General features: G+C 35.9%; 2 long non-coding RNA genes across 2 annotated transcripts; one reads left to right on the top strand and one right to left on the bottom strand.

Annotated features, from left to right (window-relative positions):
- On the top strand, window positions 1-1208 carry LOC134207049 (uncharacterized). The gene is made up of 3 exons (XR_009978349.1): window positions 1-105; window positions 173-771; window positions 947-1208. It is a non-coding gene; the product is annotated as an uncharacterized LOC134207049 (long non-coding RNA).
- A 303-nt stretch (window positions 1209-1511) lies between these two features.
- Window positions 1512-2270, bottom strand: LOC134207043 (uncharacterized). The gene is made up of 3 exons (XR_009978348.1): window positions 2036-2270; window positions 1886-1953; window positions 1512-1709 (listed from the first exon to the last, which is right to left on the bottom strand). It is a non-coding gene; the product is annotated as an uncharacterized LOC134207043 (long non-coding RNA).
- Between the last annotated feature and the right edge of the window lie 8611 nt (window positions 2271-10881).

Here is a 10881-nt window from a genome sequence, read left to right as displayed (position 1 = left end):
AGCTGAGAACTCACTTAGCTGTCAGAATATCAGAATCATTGATTACAACTCTCGCAAGTTTTGTGCATATAAATCCCAATCAACTAAAAATCAATTGCCAATAAGGTAAGTAGTATTTACTTCCGAAATCTTTTTATCTGTTCTGCAATAATGCTTTCATATACGTTTCCAGCAAATTATCATCGAAATATGAAGATATCGGCAACTTCGACCTCCCATTCCGAGGCACAACGCACGTTTTTCATTGTTTTCTGTGGCGCGCTCCGGTCCCGAACACCAGAAGATGGCCACCATTTTTACAATGAAAAATCAGCCAGGCGAAAGTTTTAAATATGGTTTCATAGAATGTTTTGCGCTTTCTTCTTGAAAAGTGCTTAATTTTCTTAAAATTAAAAATGAAATCAGCTTCATTGAAAATATCTTTTTTATTTGAAAGTTATTTTTCTTCGGTTCCTAACGATAAATTAAAAAATGTCTCATTCAATCTAAAAACTATTTTACTTTCAAAACATCAAACGATACACTGCATGGGTGAAAAAGAGAAAAGAAAACATCTTGTCATTTATCTTATCATCTTTTTCTTTTCCTCTCAGTGTATGACGACAATTTAAACCGCGATAAAAACAAAACAGCAGCGACGACGAGTAGAGGAAGCTAGCCGCCACTGGCACTGCTTCCGATTTATAATTGCAACTGTTTTGTGTGGTGGCGAATTAAATTTTTGCTACTATTGTGTACTGGTGGAGCTCATATTTATTACGGAATCAAAAGGTAAGTAATATTTTTATTTATTTGAAACAATGCAGTACCGGGTCCCAGTGTGTATTAATTCGTATCACAGAAAATCGGTACCCAAATCCAGCACTTCAATGGCGTGAATGGAGTTGGGAGCTGATTTAAATTTAGAATGAAGATCCTTATGCGACACTTGCTTTTTTTCCTACAGATTCGGTCCGGTAGATTTGACAGGAAGAAAAACTGACACGTTCAAAAATGCATCTTCAGGAGTGGCTGGGGTCAATGGATTACCTCGTCGGTAGTTTTGGAAACTACCACAGCTTCTCTCGGGCTGAACGATGAATAACTTGAGATTTTGAGGACACCTGTCACATGTGCGCTATTCAATCTTCCCAGATTAATGAATAGGTTTAAAATAAATTGAAAATGAAATAAAAATAAAAATCGATTCAATTAAGTTTCAAAAGAAAGCATAAATACACAGAAAGAAAAATCATTATTGAAATTAAAAAAACCATTGGTAAAAATAAAAGGTTGCGTTGGTTCTTTTTCGTAGAGAGTTGCGAATGTTTAAAATAAAAGTACACAAACTTTTGCGTCAACAATGGTTCAAAAGTAGCATGCCACTCTGAAATTAAAAAGTTTGAACTTTTAAAACAAAACTGTATAACTGTCAGGTCCACTGTAAAAAAGTGGGATATTTTTATTCGGAATCTGATCTTTTATTTTGCCCCAAAAAGAACCTCCCAACCCTGCTCCCAACCTATTATTAGTTTATATTTTCATTTTAAATTCAATTGAATCGTAGGCGCCTTAGTTTATTGCTTTTTATTTCATTACAATTTAATTCTATGTCGTCGCCTGAGGTTAAATATCTGAACAATTATCATGGATGCTTCTTCCGGGCCACTTGTCGAGCTGTGCATCTTAGTTGATTCCTTCGGTGACAAATGCCGAAATACGCTATTTATCTGCAAAAAAGAAAACTTACATAAGATCATGCTCAAATTTCGACCAGCAAATGCTGCTATAACTTCGTCGCTTCGTTTTTCGAATGGAAACTCCGGAGTTGGGCACTGCTTTTGATAGCACTCAAGAATAAACACACATTGGCACTGTTGATATTCTTGTTTAATGAATTACTTACCTCCCAGTTCCGTGAGATGCCACGGTAATTTTATCATACATATACGCCGACCAAGAAGCCGATCAGTCCTAAAACCGGAACAACCGGAAACGAAGGCATTTTGAAGAACGATAGTGTTGTTGGGGGTTTCTTTTGAAGGCAAAGATATACCCAAACGAAGTTTCCCTAGTTTTGTTTTCGCTTATTTAGGAGGCACTTATCCGGAATTTTAAATAATTTCAATTATTATTAAATTTGAGCGCACTGAACACCACTGAGCAAAACAAGATCCTGTTGCAAATAAAAGGAAAAATGCTGCTGCTTTGTTATATTATTGTTAAACTGCGGGGTTAGGGAGAGAGAGATAGAGAGATGAAAGCGAAAGTTTGTTCGGGGCGCTCCGTGAGAGGCACTTTGGGAAAGCTTAAAAAATAATGGTCGAAAATCAGTTTTATTATTATTGTGAAATATATTCATGTACATATAAACGTAAATTTTTTTTTTATTTTCAATATGTTATACGTGTTAGTAATAATCTAAAAGGTATAAAAGTACTAGCAAATAAGAAATAGAAAAGAAAATAATTGAAATAAGTTTTGTTTTTTTTCCTCCAATTTCATGCAGTGAATACCATAGTGGCCATGAGAAAACGAGTTTTTTTATTTTCTCTATTTTGCCTTTATGCTTATCATTGATCGATTTGACAGTTCTAAAATGTTTAGGCCAAATGGGAGAACTTTTAAATATACAGTAAAAAAGAGAAAAAACTTTCAAATAAAAAATACTTTGATCAGGATGAATTTAACTTTTATTTTGGTAAAACAAAGCAACTTTCAAATTTAAAGTGCAAAAGTTTCATTGAAACTATATTATTTTTTTGTGTGTAGAGGAATGGGAAAACAAAATTTGGAGAAAGTAAAACTTTCGTGTTAAATTAAAAATATCAAACTTTTTTTCAACAGTGTGACAGGAGATTGCGACTATTTTCATTTGACAGCTCCACAATGTTGCTTTGAAAGTTTTGTACTTTTATTTTTAGAGCCGCATGCCACTTTTGAAACATAGGTGTAATGAAAGTTTTCGTACTTTTTTTAAACATACGCAACTCTCTACACTGAGCTGAATTACCATCTAAAATTTATGTGCAACGCACATATATTTTTGCAATCAAGCTTTGCACATAAAATATATTGGTCGTACACATAAAAGTGGAGATTTTGGGACTCTTCGATTTTATGTGCAATGCATACACAACACAAATGCCAGTTCAAATATAATTCATTTATCGGTTTCAATGAATTATATGTGCTAGCACAATAATATTCGGATATAACCCACTCTTCGAACCCGATTATTTGTATTTTGTTTCCCTACAATAGAAATCCGAAAGGAGAACAAGTTTGTTTTTTTTTCTGATTTTCATACATTTATTTCTGTATTATAGAACTTTCGGACTATGTTCGGAAGAAACATTTTCCACATCTCAATAGCGGTCGGATAAACCGTCGCCTGAATTACGCCAGTCGCTTTAGAATCGTACTGCCAGCAGTACCTGGATATTGCAGTATTTTCATGAAGAACCACAGTTTGGTTACTGTCGTGTCCGCCGTTCGTTGTTTGCGCTTTATTCAGCCGGATTAGAAGAATACTGAGCAACACAGATTCCGCTGCGTCCGTCCGTCTAAAAACAGTTCCGATTGGGAGTGTTACAGAGCAGACACAATCTGTATTGCTTTTAACTCTTCTTCTGATTCAGCTGAATGAAGTGCAGGAAACGAACGGCGGACACGACGGATTCGAGAATCGGTGAATCATTTGGTGGCAACGATGCATTGTTTCTAAATGGGTACCACTACACGGATGCTACGGAAATGGTACCACTCCGAATGCGATTCCACTTCCGCGTAGTAATTCATGTTTTTGTTTCTAGTTCCCATATTTGTTTCTGCCCTGTTGTTTCCGTTCGCTGCTTGCTCCGCGATTTTCATTCATGCTAAAATTAACAGAATCTTGTGGAACCATATTTTGTTTATTAAAATGGAGTTACTTACCCTTGCAACCAAAAATGCATTCTGGAAACATAACCTTCGGACTCAATTTCACATTTGATGAGAGATAAAACACGAAAAGTTTTGGCCATGAATTCAATTCTGTCTTCTCCGCCATCTTCCATCTTCTCTTGATTCTGATACATTTTCGATTTCATTGTAAGCTGTTGCATTTTATGTGCGAGCTTAGATAGTATTTAACTATATGTAGCTGCACGTAAAATTTATCTGCAGAACAAATAAGATGTAAATAAATATCCTTTATATTATATTTTCTTTACTATTAGATTCAAATGCGAGTTTGCAGAATTCAAATGCTGCACATAGAACCATATAAAGGTAAGCATTCTTATTTCTATGTGCTCAACGCACATAAAATATAATGGAAATTTGATTTCAGTGTACGAAAAAGAACCAACGCAATTTTTTATTTTAACCAACGTTTTTTTTAGTTTGACAAATGATTTTTTTTTTCTGTGCACGTAGCCTTTACGTTAAACCTGGTGATATCCGATTGAGTGAAACTGAGTTCCGGTACCTTTGTGTCACTTGACTGTTACGTGAAAAGTGTTGTGGAAAAAATCCACGTATATATTCACGTAGATATGACGTTACGATTGTTTTGGGTGTAAAAAGCCCCGCACATAGGATACGTTTGCGTTGCGTTTGACACATTTCCCATGGGAAAACTGTCAAATGCAACGCAAACGTATCCTATGTGCGGGCTCTTAAGACGAGTTCGTACGTGGACCCCGATAATTTGAACGGTACCTCATTCATATTACCGGGGTTCATTTTTAATTTGAACTTCTGTTAACTCTGCTTACTCTATGAGCATAAGATAAACTGGTTTCGGGCTGCTCTCTTTGCTGTTTTGTTTTGATTCTGCGTTCGATGTCCCGATGTTCCATTTTGGCTTCTCTAACCCACGGGCTAAATGATGTTTAACACTTTATAATTTGAACGATGTTCAAACCAACGGGGTTCAAATTAAAAAGTGTTCAAATTAAAAACGGTCATATTACCGGGGGTCAACGGTATCCCATTTAATTCCACTACTTGATTGTAACTTGACAGATTCGTATTTCGACCTCAACAGTAAGGCCGTCTAGTTGATGCAAAAGTATAAGATTGCTAATGTCGTTCCTGTTCGCGTGACTAACATCTAGGTCACTTTGATCTGGCAGCGAAAGTACCGGTACTACAAGTGTCAAACCAATGTTGGTGGTGAAACAAACATGCACTACAACATGATGCATAACAAACGACCAAGTAAGGCTTGTGGAAGCATATTTTGGCAAAATACTTTTAATGACTACAGCGCCACTAGCGTTCTAGTACTTATGCTTCTACTGGCCGTCTTCAGTGTCTCGTACTTGACTTGACATTTTGGTTCCCGTATTCCGCACCGGTGACGTTTGACGTTTGATGATGTATCAAATAGCAGCGCAGTTATCAACAATCAATATGAAACTGACGATTATTTCGTGGTTCCAGTTACGCATGCTATGAACCTGGGACGGGACCTGCAAAGACGCTGCTTCTTTTCACTGTTTTGACACTTGTTCTTCTTTTCATCACAGTTGATCAAAGATTCTCAACTGTTTCCTTGAGTGTTTCAGGTAGACTCTTCTGAGCATAATAAAAATGTTTGCCATTTTCGGATTAGTGAACTTATTTTCATAATGATTTTATATCGGGAATGAAACACATATTCATAATTGTTCAATATTAAGCTGGCCGGCTATTCTAGAATACTTTTCAAAGTGAAAAAGTACAAAATCATGCGAAATACTTTATGAGGGATATCAATACTTTCACTCAAAAGGTGCTGGTTGCATCTGACAGTTCGTGACAGCGATTGCCTGGCTGCAGATGAGGTTACATTTTTTCCTCTTTGCCAGAGTGTATTATATAGAGTTGCGCAAAGAGTGATGCCAAATCTACCTATTGAACTGTCAAACCGTCTACCTATCGAGCAAAGTAAACAAATGTCAATTTTTTAAAATCATTGTGCTTTCCCGGATAAAAACGTACCATTGGTTCAATAGTATAAACAATTGGTTTACCATATAATGTACAGTATACAACAGAATATATTGTTTTTCAATGGTTGCACCAAAGACTAATTAAGACGTCACTGTGGAGCTCATTCTAGGGACCAATTCTAGTACTGCATTTGGTCCCTCGGTACCCAAGTTAGACGTTTCGATTTGTGTCTGCGATCACCTACATTTTCATTGATCTTCTACTGTAGTAACCTATGGTTACTAGTCATTGTTTGCAAAGATGCTTTCAAGTTGTTTTGATACGTTGAAGGAAAGTTCTAATTCTGAATTTATTTTCCAGGAAATCAAACATTAATAGTTTTGAACTGAAAATGTTCACTCAAACGTACAGCAGATCATGCGCCACCCCATAATTAGAGGAACTTATGAAGTGCTTTTAAGTCAATTTAATATTCAAAACTACCTACCCCGTAGCAAATTATGCAAAAAAACTACCCGGTAGTAGTCTTATGAAAAATTTACAGCGAGCTGTCCGAGAGAACATCACGTGCTGAACACAAATCCCTTCGATGGTCGACGATAATTCGGGCCAGACTAAACACCCCACATTGAGTAGGGATACTAATGAACGTGAATTATCTATAACTAATAATTTCAACACGTTACTTCAACGTCAAATTTAATACTTGGCGTCGCATCGTTTTTCAAAACATGCGTAATACGTCTACTACGAATATAGTTATTTCTACTCAAATGGCGAAATGAACCGGCCAGCAGTATAATTGTTTGTTTTCCTGAAACACAAATTATACGTTTTAAATATGAATAAGGCATTTGGTGCATCCTTTTTCCAATGTGCTCAAATACAATAGAAATGTGACGAAATTGGCAATAGAGATCAGAAAGATAAACCGACACAAGTGAAATTAGATTCACATATTCATAAAATTCGCATGTAAGTACCCTGTCTCTTCTGACCTCCCAGGTTTGTGCGCCTCAGAACCAAAATTTTGGGGCCAACATCCGAGGCGTTCTATTTTTCTCGGATTGAATCCACGGAGTCTTTACCGGCAGTTCTGGATGAATAATCAATGATTACAGAAGACTGAACAGAACAGAAATCTTGTATAAATAACAGACTCCTCTTACACTAAACCTAACGAGTTCATTCTTATTGTCGGACATAATACCAATATCGGAAAGGAAATGTTGGCCTTTTTTTCTCGAGGTTTGAAATATAAAATTAATGATTCAAATTATACAATAAAAGTTATTTTGCAGAATAAATCCTGTTTTCAACGTTCCATGGATGTTTTGATTTGCCAAATATTTATCAAGTCGCCTTAGCAACTTCAACGAAGTAATAGTTGCTAAGATTCTTTTTCGTAAAGCAAGGTGATTTTAGAAATGGTTATTAAATTTGTTCATTCTAGTACATCATAAGCGCAAAAAAATTGAGCTGTTGTATGGGACATGAACGTCTTAATTAGTCTTTGGTTGCACATATTGTATCCATACGGTGGATTCAATACGTCAACATATATCTCTGATGTGAATATACTTGCAATTGTTTTTGAATCGTTTAGAAACAGAAGATTTAATTATTTAATCACTATTGAAAAAAATCATCAAATTGCATATTAATAAAATGAAACAAAATGACTCCTGTCCACCAGTTTGTAATATGCATTATATTTTCCCTTAAATTTAATTTTTGAACATTAAAATTGTCCTAAATTGAAAATAAAATATTGTATTGTATTACAATAAAAATACAATTCAAACTATTGTCTTTTAAGCATTTTGATCGGTTATGTCTACAACATGTTTACCATACAATGTATTGTTTGACGAAAAAAATGTATGGAAAAACCTCAAATTTTGTATAGTTACGATACTTAACAACCCGTATATTCTATTGCGAAAATCTCATTTACAATTCAATGAATAGTTTGTAACAATACACACTTAAACCCAGAATTTCAGCTCGGTAAATTATTTTACTGATTTTGTCCGGTAAAAGTATTTTTTTACCGAGATATCAGCAAATTTCAGAAATTTTACTGAGCTCTGTAATAAATAACACCGATGTCTCAGCACTATAAAGCTCATTACTGAACATCGGTATTCAACTTTACCGATCAACTTTCCGCAAGCACTTTCCGTAACTGTCAAAAACAAAATACTGACTGATTAGAAAATTATTTTGAGCTTTTAGTGGAATGCCTTCACTTGTCATAACACGAGTTCGTACTATCACATTCAATTCCACCACGATTGTATCTATGACAGATACGCGTATTTCGACCTCAACAGTAAGGTCTTCTTCAGTGTCTTGTACTTGACTCGACTTACTGTTGAGGTCGAAATACGCGTATCTGTCATAGATACAATCATGTGGTAGAATTAAATGGATAGTACGAACTCGTCTTATGACAAGTGAAAATACTGACTATTTAGTAAAAAAATTACATTTTACGGAATTTCCGGTTATTCTGTTACCGAGTTCTCAGTATGCAAGATTTTTGATAGGCGCCATATTTGAACTCCTGTTTTTCGTTTTTCTTCCTGTTGAGCGTGTGCTCTCTGGTCGTTTCTGACAAAGAACGGGCCATTTTCATACATTTCGAAACACAAGTAAGTGCAAAAACCATAATCAGTAATACATTTTATTGGTTTGATGTGAATTTTCACAAATGATCTCAATTTTCAGATATTACCTTCGTAATAACCATGTCATCAAATGAAAATGGACAACCAAACGACATATTCGATATCGATCTCAAAGTCGAACGAAAAAAATTAAAAGGCGCTTTTGTGTTTCTAATGTTATTGTTAATAAAAAGTTCGAAAACTGTATTAAGCTGTTTTACTTTTGATAATGTTTTATCTGTATTTAAAGATTGAATACATTTTTATCGGTTGTTTATTTTATAGTAGTCCGCTATCTATTTACAGATTATTCGGTATTTTTTCTACCGAATCCTCAGTAGTTTTTATTGTTTTGTATTGTATAGAACTCGGTAATTAGTTAAACTCATTTACTGAGGCGACTACCGAGAGCTCAGCTGTTGAGAAATCGGTAATTCATTTACCGAACCCGGCGAATCAGATTAAGTGTGTACATTCTAATGTGTTTCTATGATTGCATCTACAATATATTTTATAGCCAATTTATTGTTTTTAATGGTAGTGTTACAATACAATGTATTGTTTTTCTATGATATTTTTTATTCGGGTTGCCATCTCTTTCCATCCGCTATTGACTTCTCCAGATGAATAAAAGTGTGCGTGATTCCGCTGTATTCCTGTCGAAGTGTGCAGTCTTCCTCTTAAAGTATTTGTGACAGTTTTGCTGCAACTAGATTACCACCCACTTTTATTTTATATATCCTACACGGTGACGTTAGTGTGTGAAACACTGCGCTTGGAGAACTCAATATCGACGTGAAATGTCAAACGTTTCCATAAGGAGAAAAGTATCAATTTGGTATCAAAGTGTTTCAACTCCGTTCTGTTTTAGCGCAAGCATGGTCTCGGGATTCTTGAAACTCGGCAATAATTTAGTAGCACAAGACTCAGAACTATTCACCGGAGAGGCTTCGCGGACACCATTATATCAACCAAGAATACGTCAATCAAGGCTCTGGTGGCACACCTGCATTCTCGCAATAGTATGATGTGCATTTCACAGGCCTTACAAAACGTACCGATTGGCAATCCTGCGATCGCTCGCTGTGTGTGGCCGGATCCAATCTGGTGTCACCAAGGGTGGCACAACTGTTGCATTTTCCTCGAGAATTTTTTTATGGAATCAATGTCGATTAGGATTGATAAGGCGGTTGGAAGCGGAGGTAATGTGGAGGCGGTTTGTTTACGCATTGCGCAGGCCTTTTCTTTCTGATGGTACCGCTTGACGACGACAAGGCTATATTTTGTCAAACCGGGAACTTTATATTTAAGGTGACAGCCCGAGTGCGCATTCCTCCTTGACGCTAATGACTTTCGGCCAGAGCAACAAACGTCTTTTACTTTTAGGACCTATTGACGTTAAGTTCATTGACTTTAACATGAAATGGCTGTCCTTGGATTTGTCAGCAGGAAGCACTAATTAAAAAGCAAGAAAAAACATTTTTGGGGAGCGCTTTGTACAATGTCTCGCACTTACTATTCGGATTTCTAAATATCATTTGAATAAAAGTGAACTGAATAAAAGTGAACGATAGCCGTCCACGCTTCACGATGTCCGTGTTGTCGTATGCGGATGGAGCACGGTGCATGAGTACTGAATAGGAAATTTGGTTATCTTAGAGCGAAATCTCAGAGCAAGCTATTCTAATATATTCCTCGTGAAAATCTGTATATTAAGTGCACAGGACACAGCTAATGTCAAGAAATCTTTCTGCTATTCCTCGAAAATCTAAGCACGACAGCAAATCTCCAAGGCAGATTCGTTCTGAATTGAGTGTCCTCCTGGGTAACTCAATTGAGGGAACCAAATTTCCGTAATTTTTTCATCAAGCAACAATAATATCGACCGTATCGTATCCAGATCGTATCGCTACATATCTCATGTTTTTATCCATCTTCCCGTCTAGATTTCAACTAACAATTTATTACTTTTTCTAGCGAGAATGATGCAGGTTTCATGGGAAGGCTGAAGTTCAAAATAATGTTATGAATTTGAATCGAAAAAAAAATCAATAAAGCTTAAAAATCGAAAAAGAGATTGGCGAAATTTTGCATTGAACCGGTAATAATCAGTATGGACACCACTATGCACTAATAGACCTTTCCCGTCCGACCAAACACCTATGTTTCGTATTTTTCCCTTAAACGTCCTTGGGTTTAGTTAACATTGCGCATAAAATAAGCTGTTTCTATGAAACGGTTATTTTCTTACAATTTTTTCAAAACATCAACATCGTCTGTTTTTCGAAAAATATTCACCAGCCAGACG

This window comes from Armigeres subalbatus, chromosome 1 (assembly GCF_024139115.2).
Source record: "Armigeres subalbatus isolate Guangzhou_Male chromosome 1, GZ_Asu_2, whole genome shotgun sequence".
In the NCBI taxonomy this organism is placed as follows: domain Eukaryota; kingdom Metazoa; phylum Arthropoda; class Insecta; order Diptera; family Culicidae; genus Armigeres; species Armigeres subalbatus.
This window is presented reverse-complemented; position numbering and strand designations above follow the sequence as displayed.